At 39.0% G+C, this 15,023-nt stretch overlaps 1 pseudogene; it reads left to right on the top strand.

Annotated features, from left to right (window-relative positions):
* Positions 1-5,850: 5,850 nt before the first annotated feature.
* On the top strand, positions 5,851-14,749 carry LOC137712354 (putative pentatricopeptide repeat-containing protein At1g64310; annotated as a pseudogene).
* Positions 14,750-15,023: the final 274 nt, after the last annotated feature.

Below are 15,023 nucleotides of genomic sequence, written 5' to 3'. Positions count from 1 at the left end.
AACCTAGAGGGATTGGTGGTGGTTTGTGCTTGTTTTGGAGAGATGATTCACATGTACTATTGGTGAAATATGCGGAATTTATGATTGAGGTTAGAATATGGGATGATAATCAACGGTGCTTTTTGAGGTTGTTTGTTATTTATGCTAGCACTGATGGAAAAAAAAAAAAAAAAAAAAAAAAAAAAAAAAAAAAAACGGCGGAACCAATGGATGATGTTGAGTAAAAGGCTAGAGAAGGAAAGTGATACGTGCCTTTTAATAGGGGATTTTAATGATATTCTAAGCAACGAAGAAAAAGAAGGTGGCAACTACAGAACGAGGGCTAGAATGAGGGATTTTAGAGAGTTTGTGATGCTGAATGTGTGACATCCCGTCCCCAAAATTAGTATTTTATTTTATTCTTGACGTATTTCGGAGATTTAATTGAAACTAGTTCGTTGATTCTCCAAATTTGAGAAAATCAAAGTGAGGGGTACCTTAGTTATTTCTAATTTTCTCGACCTTTTCGGTCAACTCTTGAGTTGGTTAGGCAGAGTTCGATTCCATGAGCACGTAGGCGTAACGGATCTTAATTCCTAGTCAGAACGGAGAAGTTAGAGTCGTTTGAAGTTGGTGGCGTTTTGGTAATTTTACCAAAATGCTATAATTGGAGTGAAACCTCCAGAAAAGGAGGGAGTTTTTCTGAAAAACGAAGAGGGGCTGCTGCTCACCCGTTTTAGGGGCTAATTGGACTCGTTAACCCACAAACTGGACCCGCTTGTATCTCCTTCATCCGAGCTCTGTTTTGGGTGATCTTGGTGTCTATGGAAAGCTCTTGACGAGCCCTACATCTCTGTAGTGTTAGATTTCCCTTTCTTTTTTTTTCCTCCATTTTGCAGTTCGAAGGCACAAAGCCCACGACTTTTCTGGCGGTTTTATCATTTTTCTGGTGATTCCGGCAACCATTTCCTTTGAACGAGGTATGAACTTCATCTACTCTTCATAATCTTTGAGTTGGTATGCTTAGTTTGTGCTTTCCTATTCATTTTAGAGTTGGGTGTTTAGAACCTTAGAAATCCGGTATTCTCCGGTGAATTTGGATGGTTTCCAATTAGAATTTATCGTCGGCCTAGTTGTGAAAAGTGTTTCCCTTGTTGAGCTCTAGCTACCACATAAAATTGAGCTCATCTAGTTAATGACGAAAATTCGAGGTTTCTAAACCCTTCACCTTGGCTACCACCAAGTGTGGCAGTGCATGGGACCGTCCACGATTGTTGTCTAAGTGCCAAATACCTTCTAGTGACCTTATGAACCTATGTCTAGCTCGGTTTCTCGAAATTCAATTGTTTGGTGTGGTGATCAAAATGGACCACTACTTGTTTGTGTGTTTTGATGACAATCCGATCGTTGGATCGTCGTACAATTTTGTGAGCACCCTAGTTATCAGTTGTTGGACATTTGAGAACTTACGGATCGGAAATCCAATGTGTGGATCTTCCGGATTGAATAACCTTAGATTGTTAACCCCAATGGACCTACCTTATCGACGGTTGACGTTCTAGTCAACATGCTTTACTTTAGAGTGTCGTTTATCTCTAGTTTGTTGTTGAAGCTTGATGGAGCGTAGTTGGCTTATCATGATGAAGTGTCGTTCCCAGTTGACGTGTGTCTCATTATATGTATTGTGGCACCATATTGAGTTATACTTGTTTATTAAATGTGCTTTCTATTGAAGTGTTATTTTTATTTTTGGTCATCGATCTATTTTTATTAAGTATGATTTGACTTGTGCATTGGAAATATGGTTTGAATTGTATAATTGGATTGATGTGATGAAATGTGAGGGCTAGTAGTGGACCGTTAACCCATTGGCATGGGGTTTGTTGCTTCGAAACATGTTTCACCCCTTGTGTCATTATTTCATTTCTTGTTTTGGTGAGTCTTTGTAACTTGAGTAACCTAACTTGATCCATGTCATGTTTCATTGATTGGTGTTATACATTCTACTCCGCAATTCCATTGAGTGGTGGTCCGGAATCCCTTCTACTCCGCAATTCTGTTGATTAATGGTCCGGAATCCCTTCTACTATACTCCGCAATTTCGTTGAGTGATGGTCCGGAATTGTATACTGGTTTGGATTTCGTTGAATGATGGTCCGGAATCCCCTTTGGTGTCTTGGTTTTGTTGGGTGGTCCGAAATCCCCTTTTTCCAGAGATGTAGTCTTCAGCCGAACTGCGTTCCTCTAGCCCTAGTTTTTAATGTATATATGAATGATGGTTTTTGGGAATCTTGTAGTTTGAATTGGAAAAACTGTTGGATGTCTGAGTGACTTCTATGGAGTTTTCAGCGACTTGATTATGATTCCATAAAGTATAATTCTATACTTGATATTTATAGATTGTGATCGTTGGTTTGTTTTTATTGAATATCACATACTCGTATTATTGTCACTCACCTGAGCCTCACAGCTTATATGAGTGCCTGATTTGCCAGTGTACCATTCCTATAATGTAGGCAATGATTTTACATGTGACAGGTTTGGGTAGATTACGAGAAATCGCTTGATATTTTGCTTCTGTTAAGTGGTCTGGAACCCAATGTTGTTGGATTCCGTTGAGTGGTCCGGAATCCTTGCTCTTGTTCATTTCCGTAAGGTTATCTTAGAATCCTAAATTCGAGTGGATGGGAATTACCCACAATAGATATTGTGAATATAAATTAGAATTACCATGTTTATTACTCATAATCCAAGTGGGGAATTATATAGAGTTCGTTGGTTAATTAGTGAAATGTTATGTTATCGCATTGTTTGATTAACGTAATTAAATGCTAAGATTGTGCATCTTTGATTCACGAATCGATTAATTGACGGGATTGTGGAATGACGTTGGATATGAGTGTTGTTATTATGATTATTTTAGTTGATTAATGTTTCTAGAGAATAATATTGTGCATTGTTAATTCTTTAATATGTTACACGCTATGAATTGTGATTTTATGTGGGAAATGTGTTGATTTATGTGATGGATGAAGTGGAAATGTTATTCGTCATGTGGGATTATTATGTTGAATATCATTGTTATTGTTATGATTAGAGTTGTTGATAAATATGGCGAGAGAATATGATTGTGCTTTGTCGTTTGTTCTTTGAAATATTGCATGATATGCATTGTGGTATTTTGTTGGGAGATAATGACTTATGTGATGAATGTTCGAGTGTAGTGAAGTAATGAACTACGAATGGCTTGATCCTTATTTAGGGTATGTAGACAGTCTAACGAGGATGTTAGATGCAGCCATAAAGTCTACGAAGAATTATTGCGCAGTTGAATCTTAAGTTATGTTTTACCTTTTTCCGGAGGCAGGGTATGTTAGAGACGGGTATTTGGTGATGTCACATGTCAATCCTAGACGTATGTCGAGATCAGGATGTGACAGAATGAACTTATGGATCTGGGCTATCCGTTTACTTGGAGGAATAATAGGGAGGCCAAACCAATTCAACAGAGGCTCGATCGAGGGTTGGTCAGTATGGGGTGGCATGGTCTTTATCCGGATACAAAAATCCTACGTGTGGTGTTGGAAGGGTCCGACCATGCAATGTTTGTTCTCTCTACGGAAAAGATAAGGGCTATGAGGGGGAGAAGATTTATGTATGATGCGCGATGGAAGAAGCTAGCTGAATGCCGTGACTTGGTGGCTGATGAATGGCATGATAAGGCTAGGGGCTCACATGCTTATTGGTTTTGCGAGAAATCGAAATCTCTGAGGGGGAGTCTCAAGGTCTGGTATAAAGAGAGGGGAAGGAACTCAAAATAGGCTATTGACCAACTCAAATGAGAGATCAGGATGGCTTATCAATCCACTCGGTTTGCCACGGATGAGGTGTACCTAAAGGAAAGGGAGCTTAGGAAAGCGTATAAGGAAGAAGAGACTTATTGGCGAGTGAAGTCGAGGGTCCAATGACTTAATGAGGGTGACAAGAACACAAAGTTTTTTCACGCGCAAACGATGAAACGGTGAAGGTTTAACTAAATTTGGGGGTTGGAGGATTCGAATGGGGTGTGGCAAGAGAGCGAGACTGCCATAGGTTCCATCGCGGTATCCTATTTTTCAAATTCCTCCTACGAGAGCTCTGGGACCTGACGGGTTTTCGGGTAGTTTTTATCAGGACCATTGGGAGGTGGTTGGGAAGGATGTGATGAATATTGTTAAAGCTTTCTGGCACTCTGGCTCGCTTTTACAGAAACTTAATCATACAAATCTGGTACTCATTCCAAAGGTGACATGTCCGAAGAATATGACCCAGTATCGGCCTATTGCTCTATGTAATGTACGCTATAAGGTCCTTGCGAAGGTTCTCACCATATATTAAAACAGGTTGTCGGGATAGGTTGGTGTGGCACCACACTACAAGTGGGGTTTACACGGTTAAGTCTGGCTATGGGGTGGCTTTGGGGCTTATGGAAAATGGTGTGCTGGGGAGGAAAGGGAGGGGTGTGCCAAGTGCGACACTGAAGAACAACCAAGTGTGGAATAGGATATGGAGTCTGGAGGTTCCTAATAAAATGAAATTCTTTATATGGCGGTGCTGCAATAATGCGTTGGCCGTAAGACGAAATCTGCTGCGGAGACATATGAGGGTTGATAACGTATGTGGGGTGTGTAGCCAGATCGATGAGACGGAAAACCATCTATTTTTCCGATGCGAACTCAGTCACCTATTCTGGTTTTGTTCTTCGCTCCAATTGAACTTTTTTGATATTTTTTTTTTAGAAAGTTGGGAGAAATTCTGGAATCGTGTTAAGGGAAACGAAAATGCAGGCGAGATAATACAAGAGTTTATCCTTGGTTTATGGAGATTATGGAAAAATAGAAATGAGGTGGTTTTCAACGGTGTTTATCGACAGCCTTAAGAGGTTTTGGAGGCATGGAGGAGGAGTATTTCTGAATTCAAAGACGCGAACGTACAGGGTGCTGAAGGTGTGTGCCCAAAAATCGGGATGTCGACTGTGGATTTGGGATGAAAGACTGATCGGTGGCAGAAACCAGGATTTGTTGCGTGTGGGAGTGGGTTGGGTTGCTCGTGATTTCGCAGGCGTGTTGCAGGCAGCGGGAGGCTCGGGAGAGATGCACTGTCACTCTGCATTAGCGGCGGAAGCGGTAGCAATTCGGCAAGCTTTGGAGGTTTGTGGTGACAATGGTTTTGACAATGTGATTGTTGAGTCTGATGCAAAGTTGCTTATTCAAATGATTAGGAAGGAGTTGATGCATGATTACAGTCTTGAATGTATCCTTGGCGACAGTGAGACTCTAGCGCAAAGGTTGAGGTCTGTGACGTTTGTCTTTGTGTCTAGAGAGTGCAATCGTGCTGCGCATTCGGTGGCTAAGTATGTGTTCAAGGAACCGCGGTATTTTGTATGGAATTGTATTGGTCTTGATTTCCAGTTTAATATCCTGGTACACGATGTCAAACTGTCTATTTGATTATAATAATAAATTTTATCCTTTGAGAAAAAAAAAAAGAAAAAAAAAAAGGAATTTCAACACGTGTATTTCCTGAACTCATTATCACTTAACTAAAATTGATTACGAAATATTCACTATTCTATTGTCCAACCTCACTGCATTACTTCCCAAACCAGCAAGAACTTTTAGGTCTCCCATCCCATCTCCTCCTCTAACCTTTCGTCGTCGATCCCACACCCAATTAGCATCTTCTTTTCCGAGGAATTCATGGAAGCTCCAACAGAATACTTGGAGAATCGCTGCCACCTTTCTCCTCTAAACCTTGCTACCATGGCTGCCTAGGGATAGAAGAGGGTGGATTGAGGGTGAGGTCGTCGTGGGAGAGAGATTGGGGGAGAAAATGGGGTGGGTGGCCGGAGGGAAAGCTTGGAGGAGGAGAGGAGGTGGGTTCGGCGGGAAGAGGTTAGTAGAGAAGACTAGGGTGGGGTTGCAGGAGAGTAGAGGTTGCAGGAGGTGAGGGTTGGTCAGCCATGGCTCGTGGGTTTATGGGAGGAAGAAGAGTGTTGTTTGGTTATCAGGTTATGGGAGCAAGAAAGATGTTTGGTTATCAAAATAGCAAGAGTTTGGGGTAATTAAATGAAAGGAAAACTAATGAAAATAACTTAAAAACTTTGAGTAAGTATTTGAAAACTTTGAGTTTTAACGATAAGGACAAAATAAAGGGTAAAGTGAATAGTACTAGGATTGACTTTTTAGTGTAAAAATATGATTTTTCATTAAAGTGAACAAATGTAACATTTTTATTGTAAAAATGTGCCTTTCGTTAAAATTCCCTTAAATGAACAGATGAAACATTTTTATTGGACCGTGCAAATGATCAATGAAAATTGGATACTGACTTGTCAATACCCAAGTATGAGAGACTTTTTTTAATCACGAGCAACTTACGAACATGAACGCCAAGTGTAATTTATAAATTTGTGGTCGCGCATTCTAGGCTAGGCGCAACTTACAAATTTAATTTCATTTTAGACATTTTTAGTAAACAGTTTTTTTTGTTTTGGACTTAGGTGAACATTAATTTGGGCCCCATTTTAAGTTCACATTCTTTTTTTATCCATAACCATTATTCCTTAAAAAGTAATGAGGAGTGAAACGCCATCGTTCCACTGAAAATGAAAAAGTAGGGCCACAACCCTCTTCTTCTTAGTCGCTATATTTTTACGAACGCAGTGACCTCCTACCAAGGTCTCCTGTCCCCTAAGTACGTATCTCCTACATGTCTCATCTCTAACTATGTGTCTCCTACAATTGTTGGGTTGCTTTCGGGTTTATCGGATTCGAGCTTGATAAGTATTGGACAGGAATACATGGTCTTTGTTTGAAATGGCATTTAGATTCTAACGATCACGGGAGCTGTGTGCTTGTCAGCATGTATTCGAGATGTATGTGTGTGAATTCTGCACGTAGAGTTTTTAGTGGTTTGTTCGAGCCAGATTTAGTTACATGGTCTGCTTTGATAACTGGGTTTTCGCAGATGGGAGATTATGATAAGGCCTTGTTCTTCTTCAAGAATTTGAACATGGAAGGTAAGAAGCCGGATTCAGTTTTGATTTCTAGTGTGTTGGCTGCTGCTGCTCATCAGATGGCGCATGTAGGACCTGGTTACATGCTTGTGTTCTTTGACATGGACTCCAATCGATGTCATGATTTCCTCTGCACTTATAGCCATGTATTCAAAATGTGGCTTCTTGGCAATGGGGACTCGTGTTTTTTAGATCATGCTAGAGAAGAGTACTGTTTCCTACAATTCTTTAATATTGGGTCTTGGTTTGCTGGACTTGCTTCCGAGGCCTTTAGTGAAGAGACTAATAGAGAGTCAAAAGTTAGTTAGTGTTAGTCAGAGTTACTATAGTAATAATTCTTTTACCTTTCTTCTGTGGTAACTTTAATTAGGTATTGTTATATATACCCCGTAAAATTATTATCTTGAGTTAATAAGAAAATTTTTCATTTTCTCAGTATGGTATCTTTCACCTCAGTCTAACAACCTTGATCCTTTTCCCAAATTTTCCCACCTACCAAACAGTAATTTTCTCACTTACCAAACAGCTCTACTTCCGCTTTCCTCTTCTCGATTCTTGCTCAGAATTCTGTATCTCTAATCTTTAACGGCAGCATACTCTTCCGGCTCATCTTCTTCTATGATCGCACCTCCTCGATCTCCTCATGTGATCGTAAATCCGAATTCTTCTCCACTTATCTCAAACCCTAATTCTTCATTTCAAGCTTCGATTAACTCGATTACAATCCAAAATATTGGTAGTATGGTTCAAACAAAGCTTAAACACCACAATTATCTTGTCTGGAAATCTCTTTTCGATCCGATCTTCCGTCGCTACAAGCTTACCAGCATCATTGATGGATTTGAGCCATCACCTCCTTAATTTCTTGCTAATCCATCTAATAATCTCACCTCTCTTCCCAATCCAGCCTTCGAGCAATGGTATGAGAAAGACCAGAACATTATTATCTGGATAAATTCTACTCTCTCAGAAGATCTCATTTCGTTCACTGTTGGAGTCCAATCTGCCCGGTAGAATCTTGAACATCATTTTGGTAGAGTCTCTTAATCACACATTCATCAACTCCGCTCCAATCTTTAATCTGTGACAAAATGATCGTCTTCAATCTCTGAATATTTACAGCATATCAAGGAAGTTACAGATGCTCTTGCTGCTGCTGGAGCGCCAGTTGATGACAATGATCTTCTCCTCATTATTCTCAATGGCTTTCCTGATGAATATGACTCATTTGTGGACTCTGTTCAATTCCATTTTGGCTAATACCACCATTGATGATCTTCATGGCTTTCTTCTCAATAAAGAGATGGCTCTTTCCAGAAAAAAGCAAAATCAAGGTTCTTCTTCTAATGAACCGTATCAAGCTTTTAATTCCATCCAGGCATCCAATAAACCTCCACTGCTGCCTACACCAAATGTTCCTCAAGTGCAAGCTTACAATGCTCAAACTCAGCCAACAAGAATAATTTTTAGAGGAATAATTCACAACGCAATTATTCCAATCACACCAAATTCAATTGCTACAACAATAACAATTGCGGAGGAAATCGTGGTGGACATTACTACAACAATAATTACAATTCTTCACACCCTGTTCCTTGTCAAATTTGTGAAGATCCTGGTCATCTTGCTATCGATTGTGTTAATTATATGAATCCAAACTTCCAATGGCGCATGCCACCTGCCAAACTTGCAATGTGTGCAAACACCACCACCTTTTCTTCCCCACCATGGTTGCTTAACTCTGGTGCAAGCTCTCACATGACAAAAAATGTTCACAATCTACAAAATCCTCAGCCATACACTGGTCCTGACATAGTCTACATTAGAGATGGCCAAGGTTTGCCAATTCTCCACTCAGGCTCTTCATTTATTCAAACACCATCTGCTACTTTTAAGTTGAACAATGTTTTGCATGTTCCTCATCTGCAACATGATCTCATCTCTACAAATATGTTTCCTTTGGGTAATTGGTGCTCTTTAACCCAAAATCCTTTTGACTTTAATGTGAAGGATCTTGCTACGGAGAGGATGCTTTTTAGAGGTCCTATTCGTAGTGGTCTTTATCCCTTCTCTATGTCTTCTTCCTCTACAAAAAGGTTCTCTGCCAATCCTGCAATAAAAGCAACTACTCAAATCTGGCATCAACGATTGGGGCACCTAATGTTCAAGACTTTTCGATCTATTGTATCAAAGTCTACTTTGCCTATTACTAATAATGTCACTCAATTTCGTTGTTCAAATTGCATCTTGGGAAAATGTGCTAGATTACCTTTTCATGATTCTATTTTTACTACTTCTAGAGCTTTAGAATTGGTATATGCTGATGTTTGGGGACCAGCACCCTTACTCTATGTGAGTGGCTATTAGTTCTATGTAATTTTTGTTGATGATTTCACGAAATATACTTTGATGTATCCTTTGAAGCATAAATCAGATGTCTTTCATACATTTGTACAGTTTCAGGCTCTTGTTGAAAACTTGTGCGAAACCAAAATTGGTACTTTACGCTCTAATTTAGGAGGTGAATTCTTCAGTTCTGCCTTTAAGACACATTTTGCTCAACATGGTATTCAACAACATCTTAGTTGTCCCTACACCCCTCAGCAAAATGGATGTGCTAAAAGGAAACACAGACATGTTGTAGAGACAGCTAGAACCTTATTGGTTGCATCAAATGTTCCTCATCAATTTTAGGTCAAAACCTTTCTCACTGCAATCTTTTTGATCAATAGACTCCCACTTGTGTCCAAGCCTTCACCATGGGAACAACTCTTTCACAAGTCACCTAATTACACTCACCTTAAGGTTTTTGGGTGTACATGCTACCCTTGGTTAAAACCTTATACCAACTCCAAACTTGAGGCTAAGAGCAAAGTGTGTGTGTTCCTTGTGTTGTGCCTTGGCCCGTTCGTTAGTGCGGAACCGAGATTCAGATTACAACCTCACCAAAATCACACACAGTTGAATAGTTTAAAATACAAGAAATAAAGACACAGAGAAATTTACGAGGTTCGGCAAAAACCTGCCTACGTCCTCGGAGAGATATTGCTCTTCACTATGAGAATAACAGTACAAGTATACATGAGTTAAATCGACATAACCCAATCCCATATCCCTTGTACACCCACTCACAGAATTTTCCCAAGAGCCTCACTCTACCCCAAGAGTTCTTTCACAAGAGATCTTTCACTCTAGCTCTCTTGATTTCTCTCCACCCATGCCCATGGTAGAGCCAAATGCTCACACCATCTCTTTTGGATGCTTTCCTTCTCTCCTCCGTATCCTTGTTTTGCCAAATGCTCTCTTTTTATGCTTTTCTTAATCCAAGCCTTCTCCCACAAAACATGGCTTTGAAAAAGCCACAAAACATGGCTTTGAAAAAACCACAAAACATGGCTTTGAAAAAGCCACAAAACATGGAGCAATTTAAGCCACAAAACAAGCCACAAAACAAGGAAACATTTGGCCATTATCCAACACCTTGGTCATAGTCTAGTCCACAAAGGATATAGATGTCTAGATCCTTTAACCAATAGAGTCTACATTTCTCGACATGTTTATTTTGATGAAAGCTCATTCCATTTTCATCAATCTACCTCTATGTCACTACCTACATTCCTTCCACAACCACCACTTCATCATCTTCCTTCTCTCTTACTTTTCCAAATTTATATCCTTCATCAACCTCTGAGTCTCCCTCCTCTTCCAATTCAGTCTTGTCCCCATTACCATCACACTCTGTATCCTTACCTATACCATCCCACAAGTCACTCATGTTCATTCACCCTCCATTAATATTTCCCCTACAGTACCCTTACCATCACATCCACCAATTCCCATTACCTCTACTCATCCTGTGCAAACTAGATCCAAATCTGGAATTTATAAACCAAAAGCATACACTGCAACCAAACATCCCTTGCCATCTGCCCTGAATCTTGAGTATGTCCCTTCTACCTATTTGCAAGCCTCTAAATTTCCCCATTGGAGGATAGCAATGCAAGAAGAATTTAACGCCTTGCAAAGTGCTGAAACTTGGGCATTGGTTCCATCTAACCCATCTCAAAATCTAGTTGGGTGTAAGTGGGTATTTCGAATTAAAAGAAAGCTTGATGGCTCTGTGGACAGGTACAAGGCCAGATTAGTGGCCAAGGGGTATAATCAGCAGGAAGGAATCGATTACAGTGATACTTTTTGTCCAGTGGCAAAGCCAGTTACCATTAGAATCCTACTCACTTTGGCAGTTCAGTCTAATTGGTTTTTGCATCAACTGGATGTTAGTAATGCTTTCTTACATGGCCATTTGAAGGAAAATGTGTTCATGACTCAACCATCTGGTTTCATTGATCAAGATCACCCCAATCATGTATGTCATTTAAAGAAATCTCTCTATGGATTGAAACAAGCTCCAAAAGCTTAGTTTGAGAAGCTACAGTCTGCATTACTTTCTATGGGATTTCAGGCATTTCAATCAGATCACAGTTTATTTTTCATTCACAAACCAATTCTAGTCCTTATACTTGTCTATGTGGATGATATCCTTGTGACTAGACCTTCTTCAATTGCTTGTAGTGATGTGATATCTCAGTCAAGTGCTCAATTTCCTGTCAAAGACTTAAGAGATCTTCATTACTTTCTTGGGTTAGAAGTACAAAGGCCTTCTGCAAGCATTTTTATTCATCAGTCTAAATATGTATTAGACTTGCTTAAAAGGACAAAAATGGATGGAGCAAAGCCATGTGTTACTCCTCTAGGTTCTGGCAAACTTGACCACACTGGTGCATTGCTTGAAAATCCTGCAGAATATAGACAAATTGTTGGGGCTCTTCAATATCTCACTTAGACAAGGCCTAATCTTTCATTTGTTGTTAACCTTGTCTGCCAATTCATGCATTCTCCAAGAGATCAACATCTTCAAGCTATCAAACGAATACTGAGATATCTCAAAGGTTCTTTTGGTCATGGTTTATGGTTTCCAAAGGTTTCATCCTCTCTTACACTCAAAGCCTTTTCTGATGCTAACTAGGCTGATTGCTCTTGGGATAGACGATTAACTGGGGGTTTCTGTATCTTTCTTGGCCCTTCACTCATTAGCTGGAGTGTAAAGAAGCAACACATTGTTGACCGTTCATCCACAAAAGCTGAATATAGGTCTTTAGCTCATACAGCTGCTGAAATCACTTGGATATGTCAATTGTTTACTGATATTGGTTTTCAGTTATCTGGATTACCTCAATATTTAGAATGTTTGATGAGATACTCAGAAACAAATTGAAACCTGATGTATCTACATTTTCTGCTCTCCTTTGTGCATGCTGCCATGATGGCCTTGTCGAAGATGGCCACAAAGTTTTCAGAAGAATGAAAGATGAGTTTGGCATTCAAGCTAGAACGGAGCATTATGTTCATATGGTGAAACTTATTGGGATGGAAGGAACGTTGGAAGAGGCTTACTATCTAATCTTGTCCTTATCTGAACCAGTGGACAGTGGCATATGGGGAGCCCTTTTATTGTGCTGTGATGTCTCTGGAAATTCTGAGCTGGCAGAAATTGTAGCCCAAAGGCTCTTTGAAAGTAGCTCTGGGAAAAGTGCTTACAGAGTCATGCTCTCTAATATATCTGCTGGTGAATTTTTGTTTTCAACTACACGGCGAAATGACAAACAAGCTTCCAAGTTTATCTTTTCCAAAATACACAAGAACAGATAAGAGAAGAATCCCACCCGTGCAAATGAATTATTGAGCTTGGAATAAATGATGGAACATAAGTTCAATGAAATTTTGAGTGTTAAAAGTACACTTTTTCACCTCAGCCACCTTGTAAGACAGATAAGCCATTAGAATCACTACGGAAATCTCGCGGATGCTTGAAATAAAATAAGATTTGTACAGGTACCATCTGAGATTTCATTTCCTACGACATCTATCACAAATGTCTTTGCCCTGAGGGATCTGTGAATATGCTACTAACCTTCCGAAGCATAAGGTTTTAAGGGCATATGCTGCCACAAGTCCAAACTGAAAATAAAACACGAAACCAATTTGAGGCCACAGATAAGTGAGCTTAGTATTCTGAATAATACTTGAGCGATATTATATCACCATTATCGGTCCCATGGTAAACTTACTGCAATTCCGAGAGCAGTGATTGTAAAGAATAAGTGTAGGAAATCTCCAACGACACGAAGTTCAGTCGTGCCCTTAAGCTTACTACCGTCAATCTTTTGAACTGCATTGAACAAGACAACTGATGTCGCATCAATCAACACTCCTTCCCCAAGGACTAGGGTGTACATTAAAGGAGTTTCATCTTGATGAAGAATCTACATAAAGTGGATATAATATCTCAGCAAATCCAAGTACAGAAGCGGCTTGCCCAAGTTTAATGAAAAAGAAAATCAAGCATTTGATACAGTGAGAGATCCAGGAAATAATATTAATAAATTTTTTTATCATAAATAGCATGCATATCGTCATTTCATCAAATCTTAGCGGATCCAGAAAATAATATAATCCTATTAGTATTTAAAAACCAAACATTTGACGCCCACCCAAAAAACCAAGACCCTACTCTCTCTCTCTCTCTCTCTCTGATTTTTTTTTTTTTGAACTAAAAAATCTTCATTGATGGAATTGGAAGCTCTGATTGGAATTACAAATTCAACAAGAAAATTCCTCGGATCATAAAAGGTTTTAAAAGCTGATTGGACAGAAGCTGCCCTGCAAAGAAAGTTGAGGTTCACCATGTCCCTCCTTCCATCAATGCATGACTCATTTTCAACACGTATCATCTCGTATGACGAATTTTCAAGCTTAACATGTGAACAACACAACGGAATGAGTGGATTCCAGAATTTTATGTATTTGGAGCACAAGGAGAAAAAATAATTAAGTGGACATTAAGAATTTAAATTCTCTCTCTAGGGATGATGCAAAGAAGTTGAGGGATTATATTTATATAACAGAAGGCAAAATGAAGAAAGTGCCCGGGCTCAGCTGGATTAAAGGTAGTGAATTTTTGTTTGATCAAAATAATCCTTGTAGTAGGATTTAAAAATCAGTGACAAAACAAGCTATCTGTACTATGAACCGAAGATTTTTTTTTTTTAATTTTTTTTTATAAAATTATGGAAATGTCAAAAGGCTATTACTTTCTGTGTTAATCGAACGCTATAATTCATCACAAAAATAAAAATCGAACGCTATAAAATCTCGGATCGGTTTTGCTTGTACAATCAACTTCTTCGTTCGCTTCGAAGTTTTGTTTTCTTCCTTCTCTCCTTCGATGGTTTTTGAACTAGCCATATAGTGCTCTACAAATGTGTTTTGCATAGAAGAAAAAGATAGCTATATTGTACAATCAACGAGAATGGGACGACCCAAATTATTATTTTCTTAATTAGTTGTAATACCAAAACAATAGGAAAATTTACAAAGCTATTGTGTGATGAATCCATATTATATCATATATTTTAGTATTAATTTATTAGTTATTTTGGTAGAATTTTGATATTTTGCTTTATATTTTCAACATAGGACATTCGACTTCCTCTGGAGAAAAAAGTATTCAAATAGATGAATTTTGGAGTGATTCCAATTGAAAGATGTTCGTGTGCCTTTCAAGATGATTGTATCAAAATTCCAGATTTTTCTACCAAGCCATTTGACCGTGACGATGAAATAAAGGCCCAGCGCGCAACTTTCCCAGATTGACGTTTCTAGACGTTTTGGGTCTTTTGGAGGTCAAGAAGGCATATTTTAAGGAAGATTCATTCTGAAGATTTGTAGGAGACGTCTTCAACTTTCAAAAGAGACCTTTTGGGACCAAATCGGAGTTGATTTGGTTGGTCAAAAGTGTGATTTTCTGAGAACTCTGAATTCTAGTTCAAATAGGAAACATTTTATTTTCTATTTTATCATTTAATTATGTTTCCTAGTTTTATTCTAAAACCTTTTCAAAGTTGGGTTTCATTTTGTAGTAGTATAA

This window comes from Pyrus communis, chromosome 14 (genome assembly GCF_041283825.1).
Source record: "Pyrus communis isolate YQ-2024b chromosome 14, ASM4128382v1, whole genome shotgun sequence".
Lineage (NCBI taxonomy): Eukaryota > Viridiplantae > Streptophyta > Magnoliopsida > Rosales > Rosaceae > Pyrus > Pyrus communis.
The sequence above is the reverse complement of the archived record's forward strand: the minus strand, read 5'-3'. Positions and strand labels throughout refer to the sequence as shown.